The sequence below is a fragment of the Manis pentadactyla genome, chromosome 3 (assembly GCF_030020395.1).
Source record: "Manis pentadactyla isolate mManPen7 chromosome 3, mManPen7.hap1, whole genome shotgun sequence".
NCBI lineage: Eukaryota > Metazoa > Chordata > Mammalia > Pholidota > Manidae > Manis > Manis pentadactyla.
Genome location: NC_080021.1, coordinates 13,659,478 through 13,687,205, shown reverse-complemented (window position 1 = coordinate 13,687,205; position 27,728 = coordinate 13,659,478). Strand labels below are relative to the sequence as shown.

At 50.9% G+C, this 27,728-nt stretch overlaps 1 long non-coding RNA gene across 13 annotated transcripts in view; it reads left to right on the top strand.

Moving 5' to 3' along the window:
* LOC118915071 (uncharacterized) overlaps positions 1–27,728 on the top strand; it is a 223,206-nt gene that overhangs the window by 24,000 nt on the left and 171,478 nt on the right. For 3 of the 13 annotated variants that reach the window (XR_008996152.1, XR_008996149.1, XR_005025872.2), the window contains exon 2: positions 19,159–19,218. The exons of 9 other annotated variants lie outside the window; for them this stretch is intronic. This is a non-coding gene — a long non-coding RNA (uncharacterized LOC118915071). Of the gene's footprint in view, positions 1–19,158; positions 19,219–21,260; positions 21,278–27,728 lie in introns of those variants that run through there. One more of the 13 variants, XR_008996155.1, reaches the window with a different exon arrangement.

Sequence of the window (27,728 nt, the reverse complement as noted above, 5' to 3'; positions counted from 1 at the left end):
AAGAACAAGGAGAAAATGGAATGTTTAGTGTCTGGAAGTAGGTCAGACGCCAAGCCCTGTGAAGCAATTTGTATTTTATGGCCTCTGTACAAGAGTCCTGGCTCACTTATTTGCCAGTTGCACGTAACCCCTTGGCCCCTCCTGAGCCCAAGAGAATAAATGGGCTAGTGCGGCAAGTGCTCTGGAGGGATTCAGTCAGGTGCCCTGGGCAGCAAGCAGGCGTGAGGCATTGCCCGCATTCTTCTGAAACTGGAATGCGGCTGCAATGACAGTGGCTCCAGGGGAGTGGGGCCTCCCTTCCCTTCTCCTCCTGCTCCAGCACCATTGACTGGGTGGTGCCAGTTGCCTTCTGCTTGCTTGGCCCCTGCCAGACGGTATAAGGGGACACCAACCCCCTCGAGGACCATGTGGACCTCGGTGTCACACAGATTGTAGGGGTTTGGGTCCATCTGGCCCTAGAGGGATGTGAAGACAGTCCCCAGGGGATCCACTGTATGTTAGTTAATGTTATCAGTCATTTAATCCAGTGCTTTTCAACTTTAATGGATTTGAAACCATGTGGAGGGCTTGTTAAAATCCAGTTAAAATAAAATCCACACCCAGAGGTTTAGCGTGAGGCCTGAGAATTGCATCTCTATTAAGCTCACAAATGTTGCCAAAATTTAAGAACTTTTATCTCATTTTGAGTATCACAATCCATTCTCCCTCCAGAGTCCCTCCACTTCTGCCTCCAATGTTCCCATTCCAGTCCAGACCACAACCATCTTTCACTGCCCATAATGTAGTACCTGTCTAACTGGTCTCCTGCTTCCACTGTAGGCCATTTACAGCCCATCTACACATTAGCCAGCAGAGTCCTGTGACATCTGCTTAAACTCTCCCCAGGCTTCCCATGGCAACTCTGCCTGGGTGGCCTGTCCTTGCCTGCCTCCCAGCCTCATTAAATTGCCCTCCCATCCAGCACCCTGACAATCGGTTGGTTCCCCAACACCCTACTCTATGTGCCACAGGACCTTTGCACTTGCTGGTGCCTCCCCCTGAAACACACTTCCCACAGCCCTTTGAAAGGTTGGTTCCTTCTTGTCCCAACTTTAATCGCCTCCTCAGGCGACTCCATCTAAGAGGCTCTGTCCCTGTCCTCCATTATTCTGAATTACCTGATGCTTTGATTTGCATTGTGGCACCAATCACAATCTGGAAAAAAAAAAGAAAAATTGATTTGTTTTGCTTCTTGTTTTTGGTATGGCTCCTCAATTAGAGGATAGAAGCTGCGACTTTGTCCTTGTTCTCTGTGTTGTCTGATGCTTAGTGGATGGTTAATAAATATCCTTGAAGGAGTGAGAAATGAATGGATGCTTGAGTGCAGACTGTAGAGGGTCAAGGCTGAACCCCCATGGTCTGTCGTTTGGAGTGACTGCAGTTGAAGCCCTTTCATCGTAGAAGAACAGAATCCCCCTGCTGGAACAGACCAGAGCCAGACAGTGCCAGTAGTAATGCTAATTGCTAATGGTAAAATAATGAGAGCTTTCTGAGAGCTCACCACATGCCAGGCTCTACTTTATGTGCATTAAATCTCCATTTTCCTAACCCAGAGAGGTTAAGATACTATCCCTCAGAGAGGGAATAGAAGAATCTGGGTTCAGGCCTGAGCACCATGTCTTCTGAGGCTTCCAGCTGAACTCTTCCTGCACTGTATTGGAGGCTGTGGTGGGAGTTAGGGAGGGCGAGGCCAGTGGTCCCCTCACTTGCTCCCATTTTACAAAGTTCCCATGTCAGCAGTGGCAGCGAGCTCCTCTGGGTGGATGGGCAGTGGGCATGGGTGGTTCTGGTTACAGTTCATCTTCACTGGCCTGTCCCACACCGGAGGATATGGACCCAAGTCCATGGAGCCAAAAGCCAGGCCTCTTAAGGGTGAGTTATTTGCCTGGCACATGTCAGAGCTCTTTGGGGGTCTTGCTGCATTTCACAGCTGACAAACACCCCCCTGTCCTGGTCAGCCATGGTGACTACCTGGTGCCTGCGGCTGGCCGTGGATGAACGGACTATGGCGATGAGTACTGGGTGTCTGGCTGTGACACCAGGTGGCAGGGCCTTGCTGGTGAAGGACTGTGGGCTTCAAGCAACACTTTTCAACCTTGGAAGAATGAAAAAAGCTTGGGGGAGAACCTAAGCTGCTACCCCTGACGTTTCGTCATTTAACTTTATGTATTTTTGAATTCTGGAAATAAAGGGGAGCTTCAGAAACCGTAATGGCTTTGTGAACTATTGCTGTTGGAAAGTGGACTTTTGAAAAAATTCCCTTGATGTATTGTTTTTAGGAGGCTGTAGGATAACTTCAGGGTATATTATTACTGTCTAATTTCTTGGGTTTCCCATGTCAATTGTTTTATTAAAGAGGAGAAGAGGATTAATACTGATCAAGCACCTCCTGTATTGTTCCTTTCCCTTTGTTAGCTTATACCGAGTGACCCTGTGAACAGGGACCGTGGGGTCCCTGCCTTACAGATGAGGGAAGCCCGGGAGAGGGATTTGCTCGTAGCCAGGAATTCAAGCCCTGGCCCAGCATTCATAAGCTTGGGGCTGCCAGAGATGGTGGATCCATGTACTGCTTCCAGGGCTTTGTTTTGGGTGGGGTTGTGGATATCAGATGCAATTTGAAAGGAGTGTGCCTCTTTATGAATTTAAAATATATATATGTACGTATGCTACATATGTAATTATACACATCATCCAAGCTGCGTGGAGAGTGAGGTTGGTCCTTCCCAAAGCAGCTGTCTAGGGAGGCTGCAGACGGATGCCACAGGTGTGGCCTGTGCTCAGAAAGTGTTGGCAACATGTAATTTGAAGGTTTGCCATTTGGAAGACTGTTGAGGAATTAAAACAAGTGACTCAGCTCAAACCATCTGGAGTCAAAACCGAGCTCTGCCTCTGATGATAACAGTAACAATAATTGCTCCTGTTTGTTGAGTGCTTGCTACCTGCCAGGTGCTATTCTGTGCTCTTTCTGCTGATTAACCCATTCCGTCTTCCTGCCGCCTTATGTTCTAAGTGCTGTCGTTACCGTCCCCATTTTACGGATGAAGACTCTGAGGCACAGAGAGGTCGACTAATCTGGCCCAAGGTCACCCAGGTGATAAAAGGCAAAGCTGAGACTTGAGCCCAGGTGATGAGGCCCCACAGGCCAGGAGCTGACCTGCTCAGTTAAAATGCCGAGGACGGGCCCGCTGTTTTTGCAGGTCTCATAAACAGGCTGGGAAGGTCCAGCGCAAAGTAGGGTTTGCTCATTTAAGGAACATTCCCGAGTGTCTTGGTGGTTTGCCAGACACTGTGTTAAGTGAGACAGTTAGAAAGAGAAATGAAAAGGGATTCCTGTCATAGGCTGTGTTACTGTCAATATCTGCCCCTTCCTGTGGATGGGGATGCTTCCCTCCGCCTCGAGGTGAGGCCAGGCCATGTGACCTGCTCTGGCCAATGAGGCATGTCTCTTCCAGGTGGAGGCTTTAAGGCCGTGGAATGGCAGGTGGAGGGTCCAGATGGCAGCTGCTCTGGCAGCCTGGGTCCCAGAATGAGGAGGACCCTGCTGAGCAGAGGCCCCCGTGGGCCTGCAATGGGTGGAGGTGTAGCATGAGTGCAAATTAAACCTGGATGTTGCAGCCACTGTGATCTCAGCATAAGGCACCTTTCCCCAGTCTCACAGCTGCTCTCACAAATCATGGTCAAGTGAGGTGCTCTATGAATGTTTTTACAGTAGGATCATCATTGGGACAGATGTTTGAACTCCCTGAAGTGACGGCATATATTTAAAACCACACATGTGCACACACAATGCTGTTACCTTATGTACTACCATGATGCCTTGCATGGTAACGCCACCTCTGTCCACAGTGTGGGGGACACCTCCCAGTAGGAAAAAGTCATCTTTTCCTTAAAAGGCAGGTTTCTCAAACTCGTAAAGTATCTGCCCAAAAGATTACAGAAATAGGTCCTCGGGAGTAACTAAATATATTTAATGTTTTTCTAGCTTGGAACTCGATTCCCACTCCACCCCACATATGCATGCCATCAATAAGGTATCAGAAACTTACCCCAGCGTTTACTCTTAAGAAACATAATGATAGCTTCTATTTTTTTCTTTTGTGTGTTTTTGCTCTGTGCCAGGCCTTTAACTTACAGAATTTCCAATCTTCATGGTAATCCTGGAAAAACTAAAGGTGATTCTCTCCATTTCATAGATGAGGAAGCTGAAGCCTCAGAAATGTACAATACCTTGCCCAAGGTCATGTGTGAGTAGCTAAGAAATCATTTGAAGACAGCATACCTGACTCCAGTCCCTCCTATTTCTCTGGTAGTCCTTTGAAGCTAGCACAGCAAACAGAGTAATCTAAGCACCCACTTAATTTTTTTATTAAGGTATCACTGATATACAATCTTATGCTCAGATTTCACATGAGCAACATTGTGGTTGCTACATTCCCCCAATTATCAAGTCTCCACCATATACCCCATTACCGTCACTGTCCATCGGCATAGTAAGCTTCTCTGTAAGCACTCACTTTAAATCAGATGGCCACACAGGCTACCTGCAAGCCTGCTGAGGTTTGCACACCTCTCAAGTCAGCTGGCTAGTGGAGGGCGCAGATGGTGGGGAGAGCAGTTTGTGCATGCAGACCCCAGGAGGGCTTTTACAGTCGGGCAAGCTGAGTGTCTGAGCACAGCTGGCGAATCTGCAGTGATGTTCAGGCTCCAGGTCTGGATGTGGACCCTCCGAGGTGGGGTCTGCCTGAGCAGGCCAGAACTGGAACATGCTCTTTTGAGTGGGGACTGCAATGTTGTTGTGTTTAACCACTGTATATTTCTAGCATCTAGAAGAGAACCTGGCACTTAGGAGGCCTCTGTAAATTCGTGTTGAACCTGTGATGGCCATAGCTAACCACCTCTACCTTTTAAATGTCTGTTTTAAGAAATTCATTTAGCAAGGACAGGACACTCATGTGTGGTTCTGCTCTAGGTATGAGGAACCTAAGAGCAAGTGAAACAAAGTCTGTGCTCTGATGGAGATTAAATCTGTAAGGGGAAGGAGTTGGGGTATATTAGGAAGTAATTTGTACTGTGGAGAAACATAAAGCTGAGAGAGGGTTTCTAGGGGTCAGGGTTCAGAACCACGAAGTCGGGGAACGATCCAGGCAGTGGCGGCTGGGGGGCGTGGGGGAAGCGATTAGGCAGAGGACGCTGAACAAACCCAGTTCCGTCGAGAGGTGGTTGGATGACTCAGGTCCCAGCAGCTCTGCTGCAGAGGGTTGAATGAAGGCGCCAGAGGTGGAAGGTTAAGGAACCAAGGTGGGGCATCATGCCAGTCTGGCCCTGGAAAGAGGGGAGGAAATAGTGTTGCTGAAGCCTGGGAGGAGGGGCCGCTTGGCAGACCTGGGGTGTGAAGGGACCCAGCCCCTGCCACGTGGAGGGAGTCCCATAATTCCTCTCCAGATCTCCTCCGTCTGCTGTCCTCTGACTTCCTACTGCTGCATCCCACTGGCTGAACTCTGACAGCCAGGGCACTGGGGCCCACTGATGGAGCCCACAGGCGTCTCTGAGCTGGGCACGGAACAGAGTGGAGGAGTCAGGCCTGGGTTGGGGCTGGGGAAGAGGGCATCAGAGGATAACCAGAGGGTGAGGAGGTTCCGTGGCTGGAGGGGAGTGAGCAGGTCAGGGAGAGGAGGGACACTCACCAAGGGAGGCCTTGGGCTGTGTTTGGGGGACGTGGGAAGCCAGTGGAGGGTTGGGGCAGGTGTAGCTAAGTACAGACATTACCATCAGGATAGGTTTCTCTCTATGGTGGGTGTGGACAGCGGCCCCTTAGGATAACTTAAGGAAAAGGGCCTCCTTAACCCCCTCGATGAGCGTCTGTCTGGTCTGCTGAGCGTCTGTCTGGTCTGCTGAGCGTCTGTCTGGTCTGCGTGCCATGTGCCTGCCGGCTGTCAATGACAGGAAAGAGAAAGGAGCAGTGCCTCTCGACAGAGGATATTCTGGGACTCTTGATAATCAGATCCCATTGTAAAGTCATGCTTTGAGTTACAGCATTGTAATCTTTGTTCCAGTGGAAAACTTTTACAGACGTCCCCAGCGAGCCCAGAATCCTGTTTGGTTCTCAGTAGGCCTTAAAATAGTGTAGGATGCTGGGTGCCAGGCTCTGAAGGGGCAAAGGTCAGGTGCTCAGGACTGTGGCCACACCTTGGTGGGACAGCCCTGGCCACGGGGACTCTTGCCACTCATACCTGTGCTTTGCAGAGCAGGGCACACAAAGCCTTTCTCCTCTGGTTGACTTCCCTGAAGAGGGGGCACTGAACTGGCCTTGTTCACATGGAGGCTGGTCCAGCCCAGCCAGGATATGAAATGTTGCCTGGCTTCTTCTCAGGCCAAACTCGCCAAGTCCCTCATGGTGAGCTGGTTCTCACAGGATGCCCAGGGGAGGGAAGGCCCACTTGTGGGTCTTGGGTCCATCTTGAGTACACTAGTGAGTGAGGAGGGAGGGCTGGGGCTCGAACACTCCGGTTCTATCCTGAGACCAAGTGGACTAGAAACGCTTTGCTGCCAGGAATCCTCTTTTTTACCTTTGTATCTCTCAAAACTTGCTTTGGGAATGGATGGTTTGGGATAAAGTGCTTCATGCCTTTGACTATCAATCTCTACTCCTATAAAATGGGACGATATCTATCAAAGAGCTTTGGGAATGAGACAAGGTGCCTGGTGTACAGTACCTGCTCAGTAAAGCCCCTTTCAAATCAGAACTGGATCTTTATCCATCCCTCACTGGCCAGGAGGAAAGGGAGGCAGAGACCACTAGCCAGCATCTGATAGGAGACTAGATGAGAAGGCAAGAGGCTAAGTACTGTGTCTGGGGTGGGATTCATGTGAAACCCAGGTCTTGACACCAGACCCTGTGTCACCACAGCAACAGTTCCATGCATTATCATCTGACCAAAGAGATGTACACCTGCATTTTAATTTGCAAAGGCATGTTAGTGCATTTTTACATTATTTTTAGATGGATTATTAGTTATTATTATATTGGTCATTTGTTCTCATTACTATTTGTTATTTTGTTTTTATTACATTTTAAGTTGTATGATACTTTAAAACTTTTGTGGGAGTAGTTTATTTTAGAGCCCTAGAATTTTATTCCTTTCCTATTACCATTTATCCACTTTGGGTTTTTGAAGACAAAGGCTAAAAAACTGTTCCATGCTTTGACAGGATTCTGCACTGAGTTTGAAAATGCCTCCTGGGCAGCAATTCTGGATTCTTCCCGGAAAGGCATGTCTCTGAGGCTCAGGTGCTGCTCACAGGTCCAGTCCCAGTCTCCCAAAGGTCATTTGTCCTCTCCTTCCAGAAAGGGCAAGGCCGGGCTCTCAGTAACTGGTGTCCATGAGCCATTCCTTTTGCTTCAGAAAAGACCCAGTTTGTCTCTGAGCTGAATAATCAATCTTAGGACACTGGCATCGTGACCCAGCTTGGCCACCAGCAAGTTGTGGAACCCCTCAGTCCTTCAGTGCATACCAAGGGCAGCTGGGCAGGGTGGCCTCCAGGGGTCTGTGCAGTTCCAGACTTCCTAGAGTTTGTGCAGTGCAGGGCAGGTCTCCTTAGACTTAGAGGGCCAGATCAGAAACCTCTGTCTGGAACCTTCAGTCATATGCCACAGTAAGTCCCTGAGCCTCCTCATCGGCTGGAGCGACAGGCAGGACCTTACCCACCACTCAGGGTGGCTGTGAGGATGAAAAGAGGTTGATGCAGTCAGAAGAGGTTTGCCATGGACCAGGTGTTTATAAGTCAAACACTTGTAGGTGACATTTGCTTTTATATACGAAGTTGGAATCCCTTACCTTCCTGGGCAGACGAGATGTGCTCATGTGGAACTTGGCGTGGATTCCTTGAGAGAAGCCTCTTTCTTCCCCAAGTGTGGTCTCGAGGGCCATGCCTTCTGAAGCTGCTAAATCCTGGGCAGGGGATTTTTGATATTCTTCATGGTTCCTTTGGGGAGCTGCCTGGCTTTTGAATTATTGATGTCTGTTTGCATTATTTAAAAGCTCTGTTTGCATTAGTTAGCTGAATTTGGTGCCCATGAAAATGGGAAAGCTTCCTGGGAAAGTGTTCCTGATTACAGCCTGCGGAAAGGCCTGAAAAAACAGGTGAAGAGGGCTGAGGCCACTTTCATCTGAGTGTCTGTGCTCTTTGGTGCTCATGCTACACACAAAGGGCTTGTTTTTCTCCTTTCTGCCCATGGGGCCTTCTGAATTCAGCTCTCCTCCTCCCATGCTTCCAAAACTCAACCCTCCTGCAATCTGTAATCCTCTTCTGTTCTTAAAGATGCAATTGAGGTGCCGCCTCCCCAGGAAGTACCCCCTGACTTCCAGACTTAGGACAGGCTGCCAGAGCTCCTGTGTTAACTGTGAGCAGAGTCCTTCTCCACTTACATCAGAATGGCTCATCCACTAGACTGAACTTCTTGGGGTTGAACCTGTGTTTTATTTGCATCTCACCGCCTGGGACAGTGCCTAGAACCTAGCAGGTGGTCTTTCTGGGTTTCTTAAAAGAGGTGGGATTGGAAGGAAGCCCTTGGTTGGTCCAGCACGCGTGTGGGGAGGGTGTGTGGTGTGGGGGAATGGCCCCAGGAGGCTGAAGCGAAGGCTTTGTTGTGGGTGCTGAGAAGTAGCTCTCCAGAGTGAGGGCTGCTGGGGACTGAGCTTAGAGAGGGAGCCTAAGGCTAGCGTACTGATGCCTTAGTAGCCTGCGTGAAGAGTGTGGTCTTCAGGGAAAAGACAGACCCTTAGGGCTTTTGAAGACATCTCCAGGTAGCAAGGTTGTCTCTTTGGAAGGCTGGTTGGGGTGAAGGGAGAGGGTGAAGCAGGGAGGAGGGAGGTCTGGAAGCACTGGAGCGCCGGGACCAGGTGTGTGCTGGGAGAGAGAGGAACAGGTGGACAAAGATAGGGTTTGAGTCTGGAAATTCAGAGTGCCAGCCCTTAACTCTCGGCATATATACAGCCGACCCGACATTGCCGTCCTCCACCTGCCGGATGAGGTTGGGCAAGCGACAGGACCCCGGGCAGTCTAGAAGCTCTCAGGAGCAGAAATAGTTCATTAGATGCGCTGATGAACTGGGCAGGGTGTCTCTGGTCCTGCGGAGGATTCTTAGTAGACCAGAGGTACTTCCAGAACTGAATGTTCTGTTTCCCCATGTACGGCCCAAGGCCTGCTGCAGATGTGTAAGTGCAAGAGAGGTTTCCAGAAGGGTCATGTCTCTAGCATCAGTGATTTTCTCTCAAGAACACAACTTGAGGAAAGGTCACTCCTGTTTGTTGAAGTGTCATCCAACCTGAGCTTCTGGAAGGTCCTGCGGTCCCTGGGGCCCAGGCAGGGCTGCGCTGGCCCCTGTCAACCTGGTCCGTTATCAGAGATGCTGGGGGCAGTTATCCACCTGGGAGTCTTTTCAAAGTAGACACCCTGGACGCCTCTCAGCATGCTTTGTAAAGACTCCTCAGGTCACTGAAGCTTTCAGAGCTGCTGAACTAGATGGTCATAAAAGCTAACACAGTAACTGGTGTTGAAATGTCAGTAGAATATAAGGAAACAAAGCGAGATGGAAAGTTCCCTTCACTTGTCCTGGGAGACCCCATTCCGTGGCTTGGGGTCCCAGCCTTGGTCAGTGCCTGTGCTCCCCTTGGACTCGCCTTTCCTCCAAACAGACCCCACAGCCTTCTGTTCCCCCAGAGCTCCTGGAGTCTTTCCCTGTGTGGACTCCTTCCCGGTGACATCCGTTCTGCTCTGCCCAGCTCTCCAAGTGAACAGCTAATACTTGGAGGCCTTGCTGAGTCCCACCTTCTAGAAGTGAAACCCTCCGTCACTCCTCTAAGCCTCAGCTGAGCTTCTCCTTACCAAGAGAGTCCTCATTCCCGCCTTTGCATTCTTACTGCTGGCTTCCTCAGGCCACTGGCTCCCTCTCCGTGACTGAGTCCGTGTGATGTGTGTCCAGGTCATGCACACAGACGTGTGCCCATGGCTGAGGGGAGGCTGATGTGAGGGAGGCAAGGAGCTCTCCAGGATATGAAGAGAGTTCATAGAGGAGGAATCTGGAATGGCACTTACCCATAGATGATCCATCCAGTTACAAAAAGGGGAACCTACTTTTCTCCATTAAGATCATGTAATGCACAAGTGAGTGATGTACTCTATCTCTGGCAGAGCTGAGGAGAAAGAGACCTTCATACATGTGTTGCTGGAGGGAATGTAGGTTGATGCAGCCCTTGGGGAGGACATGTTAGGCTTCTCTGTCCACGATACAAGTGCATGTGCCCTTTGACCCAGCAATCTCATTTTAATACCGTAGGCCCCCCCTTATTTGCAGGGGGTAAGTTCCAAGACCCCTAAAGGATGCCTAGAACTGCTGACAGAACTGAACCCTACTACACTGAAATGTATACTACATTTTTTCCCTGTACTGTACATACATACATGCCCATGAGAAACTTGTAAGTTAGTCTCAGTAAGAGATTAACAATAACTAATAATAAAATAGAACAATTGTAACAATATATCGTACTAAAAATTTTGAATGTGGTCTCTCTCTTAGAATATTTTACCATACTGTTCTCACCCTTCTTCTCTTGTGAGATGATAAAATGCCTACATGATGAGATGAAGTGAGGTGGATGACGTAGGCATTGTGAGGTAGCGCTAGGCTGCTACTGATCATCTGACAATACATCAGAAGGAGGATCATCTGTTTCTGGACTGCGGCTGACCACAGGTAACTGAACCCACAGAAAGCAAGGCTGCGGATAAGGGACTGCGTTTCCCCTAGAGATGTGCCTATAGATACTTGCGCAAAATGAACAAGGCACAAGATTATTCATGGTAGCCTTTTTATAGTAGCAAAAGATTGGCAACAACTCCGATGTCTGTGAGCTGAGGACTGGCTCAGGAAATGCTGGCCCATCTTGCAGTGGACTGGACTTGGAAAATAATAAGAAGTTGCTGTGCACATGCCATGGGCAGGTCTCAGGGCGTAATGTGGAGAAAAATAGCAGTGAAGAACAGTGAGTGCAGCATGTGTGTAACAAGTGTATGCATGTGAACAGGATGTAAAAATTTGTGTTTGCTCCCATCGTGTGTGTGTGGGGGTGGGGCAGGGAGGCTGACCAGAGGGGAAGGGGCATCTGGACCTTCAGGTGCATTTGAATTTTGACGCATACTGGATATATTATCTGTCATACACGTTTTAAGAAATGATGACCTTCACATGGGTAGAGTGAGGTCGTGAGTTCTGGGGAGGAAAAACACAGAGGTAAAGAGCTATTGCCTATCACATCATCAAAGGAACACACTGTCAACACGGCTTATAACAAATCCCAATTGAGGGACATTTACAAGATACTTGATCAGTACTTCTCAAAACTGGCCAAGTCACCCAAAACAAGGCAAGTCTGAGAAACTGCCACAGCTAAGAGGAGCCTGAGGAGACAGGACAGTTCAGCGTAATGTGAGAACCGGGGTGGGATCCTGGAACAGAAAGAGGGCATTAGGAGAAGAGTAAGAAAATCTGAATTAAGGATGGATTTACTCAATAATGTATTGATATTGGTTCAATAGTAGGGGAGATTGGGTACAGACTATATTCACAGTTTTTCTGTAAAATCTAAACTGTTCTTCAAAAAAATCAAGTTTATTTAGAAATAAACAGAAAATAAAGTCATGGCTTCATTTGATTCAGTAGCCTGTGAGTTATTTGTCTTACAGATGAGAGGACTCAGAGAGGCTCAGAGAGGTTACAGATGTGCCCAGGTGCCCACAGCTGGTACATAGTGGAGGGAACCCAGGCAAGGCACAGCCTGGCAGAGTAAGCGGTGCCAGGCGGGCGTGGGAAGCACTCTGGAGTGTTGGTGGGGCACAAGAAGGGAGAGAGAAGTCCAGTCAGTGTGTGGGCGTGGGCCACCTCCTAGGGCACTGGGGTTGAGACACAGCTGGGGGTCAGATCCCAGGGCCCCCCTGGAGGTGCCAAGGGGATGGCAAATGGCATCATTCCCTGGGCCAACCCTGATTGGTTGGGTGGCTGCTGAGGGTGTGCCCGGGCCCAGCAGGAAGCATGTGTGATCATTTATGAGGTTGCCAAGAATAAGGGAAGGCCGGGGAAATTGAAGAGCAGTCCACAGATAACTGCTGAGACCAGGACCCTGGAGGGCTTTAGCTTGGCAGAGCCCAGCCAAAGCTGCAGCCACATAGTTTTCTGTTCCCTTTCTTAGACGTCAGAAGACCTTTCCTTTTTTCATCTCTGTAGAGGGGTCACAGCAGTTTGGGGATAGAGGAACAGTCAGCCCTGGGTGAAAAGTCTCCTGGGATCCTCCTAGGCTTGAATCCTTTGAGTGGTTGATGATAAGGCAGAATTGCAGCCTGGCCCTGCGCTCAGAACAAGTTGTTCCCAGGAGGTGGAAAGACTGGTTTTCAATCAGATAAAGGTAGGATCCTGCGGAAACTTCCAGGGCCTTGTCCCCAAGAGGTATCTGTCATCACACTCCCGGCTGCGCAGGTGAGGTAAAGGGGGTGGGAGAAGAAACAGGGCCACCCGAGAATTAGAACAGAGGGAGACTGTGTGTGCTTCTGGTGCCTTCACAGGGGTGCATGTGGGGGGCTTAGGGGGGCCAGGGTGGATGGTGTGTGCATGGCTGTTAGGCACTGGAAGCTTCTTTGAAGGGCAGTTAAAGGTGTGCCTCCCTAGAAGAGAGCCTGACGGTATTCAGTTTACAAACTAGGTAACTGGGGAGTAGCACCTGGGCATGGAAAAGGAACCTTTATATTGAAAACGATTGTTAATCTCCTTGACTTCCCCATACAACGTTGGAAGCTCGACTTGAAACTCAGGCCATGTCTACCTGTTGGGGGCACATCTTTGTGCTTTTGGTCATTGCACCACTGCTCCTGGTTCAGGGACTTCCAAAAAGATACCTAGTAGCAGAAACAACTTATGTTTACATAGGTTCCTGAGCACCGTGTTTGTCCTGACAACAGCGCCGTGGGCCAGTGCAGAGCCAGCTTTGCAGACATGAAGAGCAGTCATGTGGCCTGATCTGGGTAGAGCTCATAGGACATAGCGAGTGCACCCCGGATTGAGCAATGGAAGACCAATCGATAAGTGAATCTTGTCCTTTGTTGCATCTGTAGACTCATCAGGGGGTCCTAGTCCCTTTCTCTTGAATTAAGAAAATGCTGTTATAGAAGTTTCTTAACACTGTATATTAAAACAAGAATGCAAATGGAATAAAATCAAATCCCAAAATGGGTGGGCGGGGGAAGTCTCTCCTGAATTAAAATATAAAACTTCTATTGGGGGTGGTGGTGAATAAGGGTGTCACGAATAATGAATGGACGCTCGTGTCCCAGGAGCCTTCTCTGTAAGTGCTGGTCTCGTTGATGCGTTCGTGGGTGGGTCCCCTTGTGCCGTGGTGGTTCCCTTTCTTTGAGGCCCACTCTGTATGGGGGAGGAGGCCATGGAGTTGGATAAGCCTGAGTTCCTAATCCCGACTCAGTTCCAAGCTGTGTCACCTGGTTACTGAACCCCTGTGGGACTCCTTGGTCTCCACTGCAGGTAAAAGTTGCACCCTGCAGGTTTCTGGTCAGAATTAGGTGAGATAACGTATGAAAATGTCTGGTCCAGGCATGTGATTGGCACTCAGTCCATGGTGCTCTAACCTGGGGCAGAGCCATTCCCTGGACGTTACCTCTCACCTCCACTGGAAGGGCACAGGCCAGGGAGCAGGGTGAGGGTGTCAGTGGTAAGTGGTGGGAGCCATTAGTCTCAGCTTTTTGGGAGGGTGAGTTTGAACCATGGGGCAGGAGTCGCAGGGACAAGGCTTGTGTAGTGCATTACAAGCCGTGCTCTTAGATCCTGGGCTCATGCAGGAGTGAGGTTGGGATGCGGGGTCTGTGGGCGCTTTGTGCTCTATCCCTGTTCTGCTGTCGGCCGGCCTCACTGGAGGATCTATCAAGTTTCTTCAGCCCGGATCTCCCAGGATGTGATCGCAATCTCCATGTAGTCCTGTTGTACTATGTGGGAGTTAGTGGAGTTGCTTAGGTGAGAGCTTACCTGGATTTCCAAGGGCTTGTAGCTCAATCAGCGCTTCATGAGGACAACTTGGAGCCGGGTTGCCTGTTGGTCAACCCTCTGTGGTTTGGGGGAGCTCATACACAGGCTCAGAGACACTGGGGGAGCTGCCTTGATGTCTGGTTTCAGAATTCTTGGGACTGAGTCACAGCGGTGGTCTTTGCTGTAACGACTGGTGTTTGCTTCGTGTCCAGTCCCAGACTGAAGCAGCAGGGGCTGCAGCTAGGAGAGAGCAGGCTTGCTACCGGGCAGAGCTGGGAAGTCATAGAACTGCATTGCGTTAGTTCTGCATCCCATTGCAAGAGGCTGTGCACTCAGCAGCTCCTTGGAGAGACACTCAGGCGCTTGGCAAGCTGGGTGACGGCCCCCACCATGAGTCAGCTTAGGCCCTTGGAGAATTCATCTGAGTGTTTTTCAGCACATCCCCCCCCACCCCTCCTGCTTAGAAGCGTTGGGGCAAGAGGCAGTGAGGCGTGGTGGTTAGTGCGTGGACCCTGGTGCGAGCCTGCCTTGGTTTGAATCCAGCTGTGTGATCCTCAGTAGACATTAGCCTCTCTGGGCCTCAGCTCTTTCATCTGTGAAGCAGGGAATCATAACAGTGTTTATCTCAAAGCGTTGGGGGTATTAAATGAGTTGACATCTGTAAAGTGGACCCTACAGGCCTGGTCCCCAGCAAGGCCCCCGTGAGGACTAAGGTTGGTAAAATCTTGGGCACAAACTCAGGGCTCAGTGATGTGGGCTGATGTTGTTGGGCTCTTGTTACTGTTCATGAAGCCTGCCCTGGACCCTCCTCCCACCTCATGCCCATACCGGCCTGGTCTCCACTGGTCTCAAAGCTCTTGCCGCATGTAACAGCAGGTTCTGGTGACCTGGCTACTCCCCTCTGGCGCTGGTGGCCCCGGAGGGCAGGCCTCGGGGCTGGGGCCTTTCCACCCCCCGAGTGTTTGGGGCAGTGTCCAGCTGCGTGGGAGTGTTCGTCAAACGGCGACCCAGTGTGACCATGCCTGGCATGGGGCTGCTGGGAGAACAAACGAAGTTCCCTCATTCTGTCTGGAGTTTAGATCAGGAAGGGTTGCCTGCGTAAGAGTGAGGAGGCGAGGTAGTGCCCAGGAGGAGGGCAGGCAGAAGAAAGTGAGGGATTGGCTTTCAGGATCCTGGGAAGGCTGCCTGGAAGAGGTAACCCAGGAGTGACATAGGATTTCAAGAGGGAAAATGAAGCATGTGGGGTTCTGCTGGTAGAGGCTCAGGTTTACCTAAGGGGGCTTCAGGAAGGCCCCATGGTGAGTCTAGGGGGCAACTGGTTGGGACAGAGGCTTTCAGTAGGGGTGTAGTGTGACCTCAGATGCTGGGGAAGTGGTTGTGACTCACTCTCTAAAGATGAACGAGAGAGAGAGAGAGAAGAGAGAAAGAGGCAGAGTGATTGAGAGAGAAAGAGAAGACCCGGAGGGGAGGGAGAGGGGGAGGCGGAGGAGAGGCATCCGGGGAGGGAGGGAAGAGGTGGGCGCTCCTCACGGCTGAACACCAAATAGAATGATTTACACGCTGGCTGGTTCCCACTGTCCCAGGCCCGCGCTGCAGCCCTGCCTTTTTGTCCTGCAAGCCTGCCATTTCTCTTCCTGGCTCCTCTCTCCCCTGCCCCAGAAGCCAGTGTACCGGCATCCCAGCCATTTCCTGCCCCCGGCTGCCCACCCTCCTCTATCCCAGTAGCCCTATGCAGGCATGACCTCACCCGTGGCCGGGAAGCTGGGCTCCTGTTCCCGCCTGTTTACACTGGCGCAACGACTGGTCCATCACGTGGTGCTGCCGGGATGCCAGCCGCGTGAGTCGCCGGCAGTGGGCACAGGCAGGCGGGCGGGGGGCATTCCTCTGGGCTGAGTCGCACCGGCCTGCCTGGCATGGACCCCCTGCTTCTGGAGGCAATTCAGCGGCGCTCAGCTGGTCCAGCTCTGCACTCGCGCAGCTGAGTCACCGCCTGAAGTTCGGCCTCTGAGTCACTGGGGAAGCCTGTCCTCAACAGCAGGTCCTTTGTGGGACCCTCCCCCCCCGGGGCCTGAATGGGCATTTGACCCTCTCTGCCTTTGGCTACTGTCAAGGTCTTACACCCTGATCACTTTATAAGGCCCTTCCATGGTCAGCCTCATAGGACCAGCTGTGTCCTTTTGAATCCAGGATCCGAGAGTTTAACTCAAGTCATCAGCTGAGTTATAGGGAAGACTTGTGGGCACATAAAGCAAGCAGGGCTGGCGTGAACCAGGCGAGATCCCTGGGGAAAAGGGCTGGGCCTCTCTTACTGACAGGGCCACAGATTACTTGTGAGCACCTTGACATGACCTTGAAAACCCAGCCATTACTCTGAGGGAGCAGGTGCAGCAATAACATCTGTGAATTGAGATATGCATCTGTGACAGCGGCTGGAGAATCCCTTGCAGGTTGGTTGGGAGATGCAGGTATGGCTTTCCAGTCTTCCTGCCCTTGGTGGGCTGCGCTGGAAGCCTCACAGTCTCAGGGCCTCCACTAGCGAGGCAGCTCAGGGCCGAATGGACCACACAGATAAGAGTTCTGTTTGGCTTGTTTGAAATCACTAACCTAACCTTGCTATATGCTGTTAATTCCTGTCCCAACCTAAGGACGTTGGGCACCATTGTTATACCCATTTCATGGTTGAAGAAACTGAGGGTTTAGGAGGAGAAGACCCCCTGAACCACAGAGCTGGAAAGAGGCATGTCTGTGATTTAACCCTAGACCCCTGTTCACTATGTTAGACTCCCTGATTCAACTTTGTTTCTTTCATTCCCTCTCTGTCTCCTTCCTCTTCTTTGCTGCCTGGCTGCCTGGAGTCTTCCCTAAGAAAGGCAGCTGTCCACAGTGCAGGAACAAAGGGTCACTAGGAATCTGGCTGTTGCTGTGGATTGAGCCAGCACCCTGAGCTCTGAGTGCACACTGGGGCGGGGGAGCTCATCTGCAGGGATGGAGAGAGCCCCTGGAGGCCTTGACAGTGAGGACCCCTGAGGGTGTGTGTCTGGGAGGTGGGGGTAGGGATGATTGGCCTGGTGTGAGGAGATCTGGGTAGCTCTTGATCCTGGGAGAAACCTGAGGCTTCAGGGTGCTGGGAAGCGTCCAGACCTGAGAAAAACTCTGCAGGGTTCAGTTTCTAGAGATATCCTCCTTTGGGAGGGTCATTTCAATTTTGCTGGTCTTTGTCCTCTCTTACATAATGGGACGATTTTGGGTAAGACCAGAGTTTCTAAAGCATAGCCCCCCTGGGGTGGGGACATCTGCATGGGGATGAGGGGACTGTGATCTGCTTTTGTAATTAGCTCCCCTGGTGAGGCTGGGGAAACCCTTTCAGGTTGGCGGGAGACTTAGGTAAGGCCTTCCAGTCTTCCTGCCCTTGGTGGGCTGTGCGTGGAGCCTCGCAATTACAGGGCCTCAGCCAGTGAGGTGGCTCAGGACTGAGTGGACTACACGGGTAGGGTTCTGTTGGGCCTGTATTTGAAACCACTAACTCTAACAATCCAGCTACTTCATGCAGAAACTGGAATTTCTGGCTTCACTTGGAACAGGGGGCTTGGGGGGCCACCCTGGCTACAACTGAAGAAGTCCTCCTCTTGACAGTCTCCCCCAAGTACCCCAGGATACTGCCCTTCCCCAGGCCCCCCCAGTGGAGGCCTCATGGCAGTCCCATTTATATTCCTGCTCATCCTGTTGTTTCTTCTCTGGAAATGAGAGATGCGAAATATCTCTTATGCTAACCTCTCTATCAAAAAGAGAAAAACCAACAAGGACTGTGTGTTTCTAGAAAGATGGGGGTATGCACCTCTCCTCTTGAAAGTAAAGAATTTCTTACACCTCCCCACTACTCTAGATGTAGACCAAAGAATCGGGGGGCGGGGGTCTTTGATGAAGAATGTGAGTGTGTAGGGCTCAGCCGGCAGGCCAGAGTGACTCAAAACGTGGGGGGGTGTCCTGAAGAAGACATTATAGGCACGTTCTATGTGCTAAAGTGCTTCCTATGTTAATTAATCTTTCCTAGTGGATTCCTAGTGGGACAGTGTGCTGTCATTATCCCTATTTACCAGATGAAGAAATTAAGGCTTAGAGAGGCAGAGCCACCTATCTAAGTCCTCCTCTTGACAGTCTCCCCCAAGGGAGTTTGTCAGGGGGGAGGCAGGTGTTTAGGTCTAGAGTACAGAGCACCAGGACTTGTGTCCCTAACTGTGCCATAGGGAAAATTTGTGAATCGGAAACATCCTCAAATGAATCTTCAAAATGGACTGGTTTGTATGGCACCCTGTGATGAAATTAAGCTCTGCGTTGAGAAAAGAGGAAACATGGGTTTGACTTGAAGAAACTAAGATAATAGAGGTCAGTGTTCAGAATCTTCACAGAGAGCTGCCAGCCTAGGAAGGCCCCATGATTCTGAATTCTGTTATTATCTTGGTGTGTAAAACCCCCAAAGACTCAAGCTTATCACTTACCCGGTGGTTGTGACGTCTCCATTTGGCCTGAGGTTGCCTTCTGCAGCTGGTGTGTGAGCGAGATGGAGACGGGTGTTGAAATACACGCTTTCTGAAGAGGCACATACTGAATATGGGCGAAAGGGCCAGACGTTGGAGTGGGGTTTCTGTTTTTGATTGAAAGTTTCAGGGCAGGCTTCCGTAAGGGAATGATGGTCATGCCAGGGGTTATTTTAGGACTGTGGCTACCCCAATACGGTATGAATTTGAATGAAATCTAATGTAGAGCAGTTCTGGGACTCGAGCCTCCACTTTCTTTTTCGCACCTCCTTTCCTTGTCTTTTTTTCTTGCTCCTATGCCTGAAGTTTTGTTTTTAACAGTACTTTTAAATGAAAGGAAAATGAGCATTTTTTTTTTCTCCCAACGTTACTGGGCTTCTTTGTGATCAGTGCCTCATTTTGGACCATTTCAGCTGATGGTTGTCCAACTCCTTGACTGTATTCTTGCATCCTTAGAACATATAACATATAACTAAATGTGGCTTCTTATCTTATTAGGAAGTGGAAGAAAGAATAAGAACAGACATTTCCTGGATGGCCATCCCTGTGAGGCACGAGGTACAGGCTCTTTACTAAGCACCACTATGTAGGTCATGGTCACTCAGTGGCAGATTCAGAATTTGCACTCTAGTCTCTGTCTTTTGAGCTTTCTTTCTTGCAACTCCCTGCACTACTTTTAAGTATTTAAGCGGCTGCTACAGTACAGGCTGGAGTATGTAAGAAGCTGTGAGGCTGGGACAGGAATGTCCGTTGCTAGCTGCAGACTGTTCACCCAGGTCTGAGTCCCCACAGGACGATGGCTGCCCTGGTTCTGTATTTTTGTACTTTCTCTCTGGACTATGCAGACTGGGGCATGATGGACCTGAGGGAGTCAGTGCCAAGTCAGATCTGAGCTGTAGAGTCATCTGGGTTTGGACCTTGGGCCTGTTGTTTATTTGACCTGCCCTAGCCTCAGTTTCCTTTTTTTTTTTTAGCATTGTAATTTTTCTTTTGTTATCATTAATCTACAATTACATGAAGAACATTATGTTTACTAGGCCCTCCCCTACCCCAAGTGCCCTCAACAAATCCCATTACAGTTACTGTCCATCAGCATAGTAAGATGTTGTAGAATCACTACTTGTCTTCTCTGTGCTGCCCAGCCCTCCCCTTTCCCCCACATTATACATGCTAATCATAATACCCCCTTTCTTCTTCCCCACCCTTATCCCTCCCTCCCCTCCCATTCTCCCCAGTCTCTTTCCCTTTGGTAACTGTTAGTCCATTCTTGGGTTCTGTGATTCTGCTGCTGTTTTTTTCCTTCAGTTTTTCCTTTGTTCTTATACTCCACAGATGAGTGAAATCATTTGATACTTGTCTTTCTCCACTTGGCTTATTTCACTGAGCATAATACCCTCTAGCTCCATCCATGTTGTTGCAAATTGTAGGATTTGTTTTCTTCTTATGGCTGAATAATATTCCATTGTGTATATGTACCACATCTTCTTTATCCATTCATCTACTGAGGGACACTTAGGTTGCTTCCATATCTTGGCTATTGTAGATAGTGCTGCGATAAACATAGGGGTGCATCTGTCTTTTTCAAACTGAAGTGCTGCATTCTTGGGGTAAATTCCTACAAGTGGAACTCCTGGATCAAATGGTAAGTCTATTTTGAGCATTTTGAGGAACCTCCATACTGCTTTCAATTTCCTTTTGTGTAAAATGGGTATGATACCACCCAGGTGGAAGGTTGTTGAATGAGATTCTCATGTATGAAGTGCCTGGTACATGCGAGGCCCTCAGCAATCATTTGTTTCTTTGTCCCTACAAGCAGAGAGGCTGAGTCACAAATCCTGAGGCGAGATCCCTTTCTCTTCCCTCCTTTAATGTGTCATCTCCTCCTCCTGAAGCTTGTATTATCTGGGTGTGGTGAGCCCTTGGGCGTAATGCCACTGCACAGGCTGATTGGTGACATGAAACCCCATGGACACCTCCTTCCCACAGAGCCCTGTGCCTGGCTTGCAGCTGCCAGCAGTGACAAGACCTGCTGGTGTCCCAGGGACTGCAGGGAATGGTGTGGGCAAATCTGGGCGGGCGACTTACTGGAACCGCCAGGCAGCTCTGAAGGGAGCTGGCTGCTGGGTGGAGAGAAGAGGAGCAGGGTTTGGTAATGGATGTGGTGAGACAGGAAGCAAGGCTCCTCCAGGCAGAATTGGTTCCCAGTTGTGGGCACTGGGGTGTGGTGTGCTGTGGGACTGGGAACTGGCTGCTCCTGTAGCAGGGAGAGGGCTGGCTATCATAGATGGACCATGTAGGGAGAGGGTTTCTGAGAGTTAGGAGCTAGGGGCATTCCATGGGAAGATGCACCTGAAAGGTTACCTGCCGACAGGTAGTCTTGTAGAGAAGAGGAGTGGATAGTGATGTTCTGGTCCAAGGGCTCTCGCTCGCCTTTTGAGTTTATTACCTGTGACTGTTCCTCTCCTTCCTACTGTGTGACCTTCAGGCGGGCAGGGAAGCTCCCCGAAGAGTGCCTTTCACATTGAAGCATGTCGATGACACCATCAAGGTGTGAACTTTGGGATGTCACTATGGACATACCACCCAACTTTCCTTCTCTTCGGTCTGCTGCCGTCAGGTTGGTTCAGAACACTTACCTCACCTCTCTCCTTGAATATCTCCCTCGCTGTTTCTCTCCTGTGTTTCTGTCTATTCTGTCCTCTAGAATTCTGTGCTGCTTTCTACACTTGCATGCTTTTTCTTCTTCCAACCATCCTTCTGTGTTTCATTCCACCCACCCAGCCTTCCACCAACCACCCTTCCATCCAGCTGTCTTCCACCCAGTCACTCTTCCGTCTAGGTGTCCTTCACTCAGTCACTCTTCCGTCTAGGTGTCCTTCACTCAGTCACTCTTCCGTCTAGGTGTCCTTCACTCAGTCACTCTTCCGTCTAGGTGTCCTGCACCCAGTCACTCTTCCATCTAGGTGTCCTTCACCCAGCTGCTCTTTCATCTGAATACTCTTCCATCTAGCCATTCTCCTACCCAGTCACCCAGCCAGCCATCTAACCCTCATTGCCTGCCTTTTGTGCACTGGGCATGGTGCCTGGCTCTGGAGATGTGTCGATACTTGAGAGCCAGTGAGGTCCCTGCTCTGAAGGAGTTCATTTCTGGTGGGAAGCCAAACATATAATTAGGTCATTTTAGCACAGTATAGTGGGTGCTCTAAGGGAAGTATTAACGGGGCACATTGGAGCAGGATGGACTGTGGGGGTTCAGCTTGGGTGGCCTAGGGAAAGGTTCACTGGAGTATTGCTTGACTTAAGTATTGGCCTATAAATTGGTTCTTGAGGCCTGTGGGGCCAGGGAAAAGGTACAGACATGAGTGTGGGAGCCCTGAGACCTTGAGATGTATGAATAGACCAGTAAGGGACGGAGGCACTCAGGCGAGAGGCCCAGCTGCAGGAGTTTGTTAACTCTTTGCTGCCTTGTGATCCTGGCGCCCGAACAGTGTGTCTTTGGTGGCTTGGTGGCTAGTAGTTCACTTCCTTTGCTGTCCTTCCGGGAAGTGAGGTCCTTTGGCATCCACGCCTTTGTTCACAGCTCTGATCATCCACCTGGTGGGGCAGCAGCTGCTGTGAGAAGCACATGTCCCCGTGGGGTGAGATGGGCTGCACCCTGAGGCATAGTCCTGAATCTCCCCTTTCAGGTCCACCAGTGCTCAGGGCCCCAAATCACAGAACTGAGGGGAACTGAACAGGCAAACATTACTCCCCCTCCCCCGAGTGTGCTTATTTGTAGAAATGTGGGAAAATACAGACAGAAAAATTTAAAAAGCAGAAAATACAGATTCCCTACAATCTTGATGCTTGGCAGCAGCCCGTCTTAACATCTTGCTTCCTGCTTCGCTTAGCACTCTGTCATGACCCTTTCCTGTTTTGAGCTCGTTTCCCATGTGACATCATGCTCTGTACAGGATGGTTCTCTGTGTGTAGTCTTCTTCTCTAGGGGGCTGAGCCCTTTCTGCATGGAGAGGCGTGGGATGTTTACTGAGGTGCTTCTCTGGGGTGGCGCAGAGCGTGCGTGTGGGCCGCTTGCCGCCGTATTGTGGTCCCTGTCATCAGCCAAGTCAGCGCTGCTGGGCTTCCCATTTCCATTGGCTTTTGCCTGCTTTAACACACAAACCTTTTCACGTATTTCTAGTTGTTTTCTCTGCAGAGCCCCCAGGAAAGATGTCAGCTGTCTTATGGAGTCTTGGTACATTCTGCAGACTTTTTTGAGGAATGTCACCAGTCTCCACCCCACGGTGTGCTAGGAGGGGCTGCTGAGGCGTCCTCCGGCAGTCTGAGCATCTTAATCCCCGCCACAGACCCTACAGTGGGCATGGAGCTCTGCGATAGGCAAACACCTCAAAACAAAGCAGCCTTGTCGTGGTCTGTCTGTGACTCCTGGTGTGAATCGCCAGCTTTTCATGCCTCTTGCCTGCTTGTTTTGTCAACTGGTCATTTCCTTTGTGGTGTTAGTGATTTTTTTCCTCATTGATTTGTAAGATCTGTCTTGATTAACTTGTGAATTTTGCAGGTAGGGGGAATGGGGAGCTCCTCGGGACTCTTTGTTAGGCATGCCGTTGCCGGAATGGGCGCCTCCATTTCTATGGCAGACAGTTCTTCACAAATCTGCATCTGACTGTGGTAGCGAAATCATGCTTTGCAAGTGAATGCAGGACCTCGTTAATCCGGGCAGGTGCCCATTTTAAATGACCCCACATAGTGGTCTTTGCCAAAGAGCTTCTCTTTTCTTTTTCTTTCTTTCTGTCTTTTCCTTCCTTCTTCAGCAGATAAAAATCCCGCTAACTCTCAGGTGTCAGTGTAATTAATGCCAGCTCTTCAGGGGCCTCCAGCTGGAAACCACAGATGAACTACAGTGGGGGTTGGGTGGACTTGTCCTTCACAGCATCAGCTTCAGTTTCTAACTTAGTGGTTGTTTTTGGGAACATTTGTTTAATATGGACTTGAATCTTCTTGAGGACAGGGACTGTGTCCCTTACTGCACTGTGCTTGGCAGTGAATGCCCAGAGTGGTAACGTGATCTGCCCAAGGCCCCCAGCTTGGATGTGACCTCGCTGGGACCTGACCAGATGCGTGAGCCTGCTTTCGAGCTGGATCCCCAGGACCCTTTGCACCTGTGGTCACGGCTCTGTGTTGGTGTCTTGGTGAGTGGAGTAACGGTTGGCTGTCACGGCAGGGCGTTGTTCCCAAGCCCCACTGGCCCCAGTCATTCTGGGTTATTCTGGCTCTGAGGACAGAGCAAGATCTAGGGGAAAGGTTGGGACTGGCTTCCCTGTGAGTGCCCAGTGGCAGCCAGCTGCGCCCTCTGCCTGGCAATGCCTGTGCCTTGCACCTGGTGTGGCTTCCCCAGATGCTCTGGCAGGGAAAAGAAGCTCCCTTCATCACAAGCCAGGGCATGAAACCAACTGCGAACTCTGGTTCCACCATTCCGGGGCCCATCCTGCTGGCAGGAAAAGCTACCGATGGGGTGTGGCTTTGCGCTGGGGGTGGGGAGAGACAGTCTACAGGGTGGTCAGGTAACTTCCTGGCCTTGGGGAGGCTTGGCTCCTGGGTGGGCAGGGACAGGGCAGGCCTCGCGACTGAGGGAAGACCCAGCTCGGCTGGGGGGCTGCTGATTCCCTGCTGTGTGAGTTGGGGCATGCCTGCTGATCCGGAGACCCAGCCTCCTGCCCTGAAAGTGGAACTAATTACACCTGTTCTCAGGTTTGCAGGCAGATGCAGTAACTGGCTGCCTGTTCCTCCGCTTAGCAAAGGATGTTGGTTTACTTTTCTTCTCCTGCTCCGTTTTCATAATTGACACATGTTGTATTTGGCAGAAAATGTCTAACACTGGGAAATTTTCAGAGGAGTCAGTGAGAACTCATTGGAGGTCCCCCTGCCTACCAGACCACCAAATGAGCATGGCAGAGGAGAGGTTGACCCTGTGCTAGAAGGGACCCTGCCAAGAGGCTAAGTACATAAGCCCAGAAGCAGTGTGAGTCCTTGGGGTCTGTGTGGGGCAGTGGACAGCAATGTCAGCTTGAAGACCTATGTTCCAACCCCAGGCCCACTGCTTGGAGCCGTGTGGCCTGGGCAAATCTGTTGCCACTCTTTCCTCATCTGTGAAGGGGGCGTGAATGAAGGTCACTGCACCACAGATTGGAGGAAATCCCTGGAGTGCGAGGTGGCTGGAGCCTTTCAGGAGCTTCTGGGGTCAGGGCCTGCTGGGGAGGTGGTAGGTACCAATCTGGGGGTCTTCTTTTCTGGGGGCTTGTGGGTATAGAGCAGCAGCCTATGGCATGTCATAAATATGGATGTGCTAGGAAGACTGATGGTCCTGCCACCCCGAGATGTTCACATCCTCACCCCTGGAACCTGTGCATATGACACATTATGTGGCCAGGGATATTGAGGCTGTAGGTAGGGTGAAGGCTGACCTGACAACAGGGAGATTATCCTGGGTGTCTAGGTGGGCCCTCTCTCATCACAGGGGCTTTACAAGTGGAAGAGGAGCTCGGAAAGGAGGTCAGAGTGGGTGCTCTGTGAGAAGTGACATTGCTGGCCTTGAAGATGGAGGGTTGGGCCATGAGCAAGGAGTATGAGTGGCTGCTAGGTGCTGGAAAGGCAAGGATCAGGAATCTCCCTGGAGCCTCCGGAAGGGAATGGAATCCTATTGGCCTTCAGCACGACTCCTTTTGGACTTTTCACCTCCAGAATCATAAGGTAGTAAATTTGTGTCCATTTAAGGCACTGAGCTTGTGGTAATTTGTGTGGCAGCCCCAGGAACCAAGGTAGTAGGTAAAGCGTTCGATGGCCACCCTCGGTGTCCTGCGCTGTGGGGAGTGGGGGCTGGGGAAGTTTCTTCTTGGCTGAGGCCCTGGCACACAACCCCTTACTTGGGTGTGATCTTCGGTTGCTGGGGCTGTGGAGGCCTGCCTGGCCACCTGGCAGGGATGGCTTGAATAACCAGGTATGCCGAGATCTGTGTGATAAAAGTTCCTGTGTAAATGCCAAGCGCTCATTACCTCGCCCTCTGACAGCCCAGCCTTTGGCACGGGTGGCCTGGGAAGGTGGTGTAATGGTGCATTAGGTATTGGGACCCCTCCCCTCCTGCCCTGCTATTTTAAGTTTTAATTGCTGGTCTGTTGGAGTTGGTACTTCATGAAGCTGCTCTGGGGCATTTGACAAGTGCATATTAGTCCGAATGAGGAGCTCTTCAGGCATGCTGGTGCTCAGGGCCCAGCACCTTCTCTGCCTTTCTTGGATACATGTCCAGCTCCTGCTAATAGGGCTTTCCTGAGCTGTCAGCACAAGGAATGTGGGCAACCTTGCCCCTTTTCCTCTTCCATGCCCCTGCCCCACAGCAATGCCCTGCTGCCCTCCCTCTGCCCCACTCCATCTGCCAGGAACCTCCAGATGAGCAGGGGAGTGAAGGAGGCACCTGCCTGGAGGAGGAGCCTGGGGTCTCATAGAGAGACAGGGACGAACATGGGTGGTGGGGGCATGGAGACCGGAGCCTGTCATTGCTGAGTGGGGATGGCTGCAGGAGCAGGGTCAGAAGCCACTGCAGAGAGCTTGTGTTGGAGGCTCAGTAATTTGCTGGAATCACAGGCGTTTGTGGAGGAGATGGGCACGTTGGTGTTCTGTGTAGCAGACAGACACCTGTGTCATTACAGGGGAAGAAACCCAGGCCCCCAGAGGGCAGAACCTTGCTTCTGGATCACTGACCCTCTGGGGGTGCTGTGCCCTGGGCTGGGTACACATGCCATCAGAAAGCCTTGAAGTTCATTTGCTAGCAGCCTGGGGCCACTTTAGGAGAAGGTACATTGTGCCTGTGTGTGTTTCTGCAAGGTTCCAATTCATGCTTTGGGATGACATTAAATGTCTCTTTAAACCCAAGCCGGAACAGCTCCCTGTGGTTATCACCTGGGCTTGGCAGGTACCTGGGCCCGGTGTGGGCTGCTCACCTGAGTGGTGAGGCTCTGCTGAGTGGCTTTTGCCCAGGGCAGGGCTGGGTTCAACTGGCCTCAGGGCCCTCCTCAGCCCTGTGGCAGAGGTGGCTGCAGCCTCCCGGGGCTCTTCACCCGGAATGTGAGGAATGGCTGGGTTGCTGCCTGGGCTTGTGTTTGGCCTCAGCCAAGGTCAAGTTGTCAGGGAGGATGAAGGGGGAGGGTGCACTTGCCAGGGAAGATGGAGTCGGTGGGGGGGGGAACCAAGGCTGCAGCCTGGCAGCCCTTTTATGTGCAAACCTGGCTGTCAGCCATGTGCTTGGAACACCCCTATGCCCTCCTCCCCCTGTTAGAGGGTGGGAGGTGAGGAATTTTGTGGGGGGCATTATCTCTGACCTTGACGTGCGCATTCCTCTGCCCCATCCTGGGGTAGGCCAGGATGCAGACACCTGGCTGGAATAACAATGAGCAGCGCTGCAAACCTGCCTCCTCCTGGGACTCCTGGGGGATGCTGCGGTCTGGGCAGCCTCTGCTGAGCCAGCACTCCTTCCCCACTTCTCCATCCCTGCTCTTCTTTGACAAAGGCCAGGCATTGCGATGGCAGTGCCCTTCGGGCTGGCCTTGGCTCCGGGGAAGAGTGGACATGAGGCTTGCCCTTGAGTCTGTGCAGTCTCATTTTTTATGCAGATGTGCTGAAGGGCAGGCGCCGGGCGCATGTCTGTGGTGAGAAGAAGGAACTGGGGAGTCCTAAGACCTGAAACCATGATCTTCAGAATTGTCAACCCTCTTCTACTGTAAACGTGCCAGAGGCCCTAGGTCCCCGACCGCTGCCCCCTAATAAAATCACTGCAGGCTGCCTCTTGGTGAATCTGAACTCTGCCTTCATAGATGAGGGAAGACTACTGGGAAGCATGAAAAGGAAAATCTAGGGCAATAACTGAGCTCTCCTGGCATTATGTTTGGGCTTCTGTGATACTTTCTGTCCTTGCCCACCAATAGTTTTTCCTTGGCTTTTAAAATAATTCCTTTTCTTCGCATCATAAGATACTTATTTTTTTTAAAACAAAGAATATTCTATAGTACTTCTTATGAACT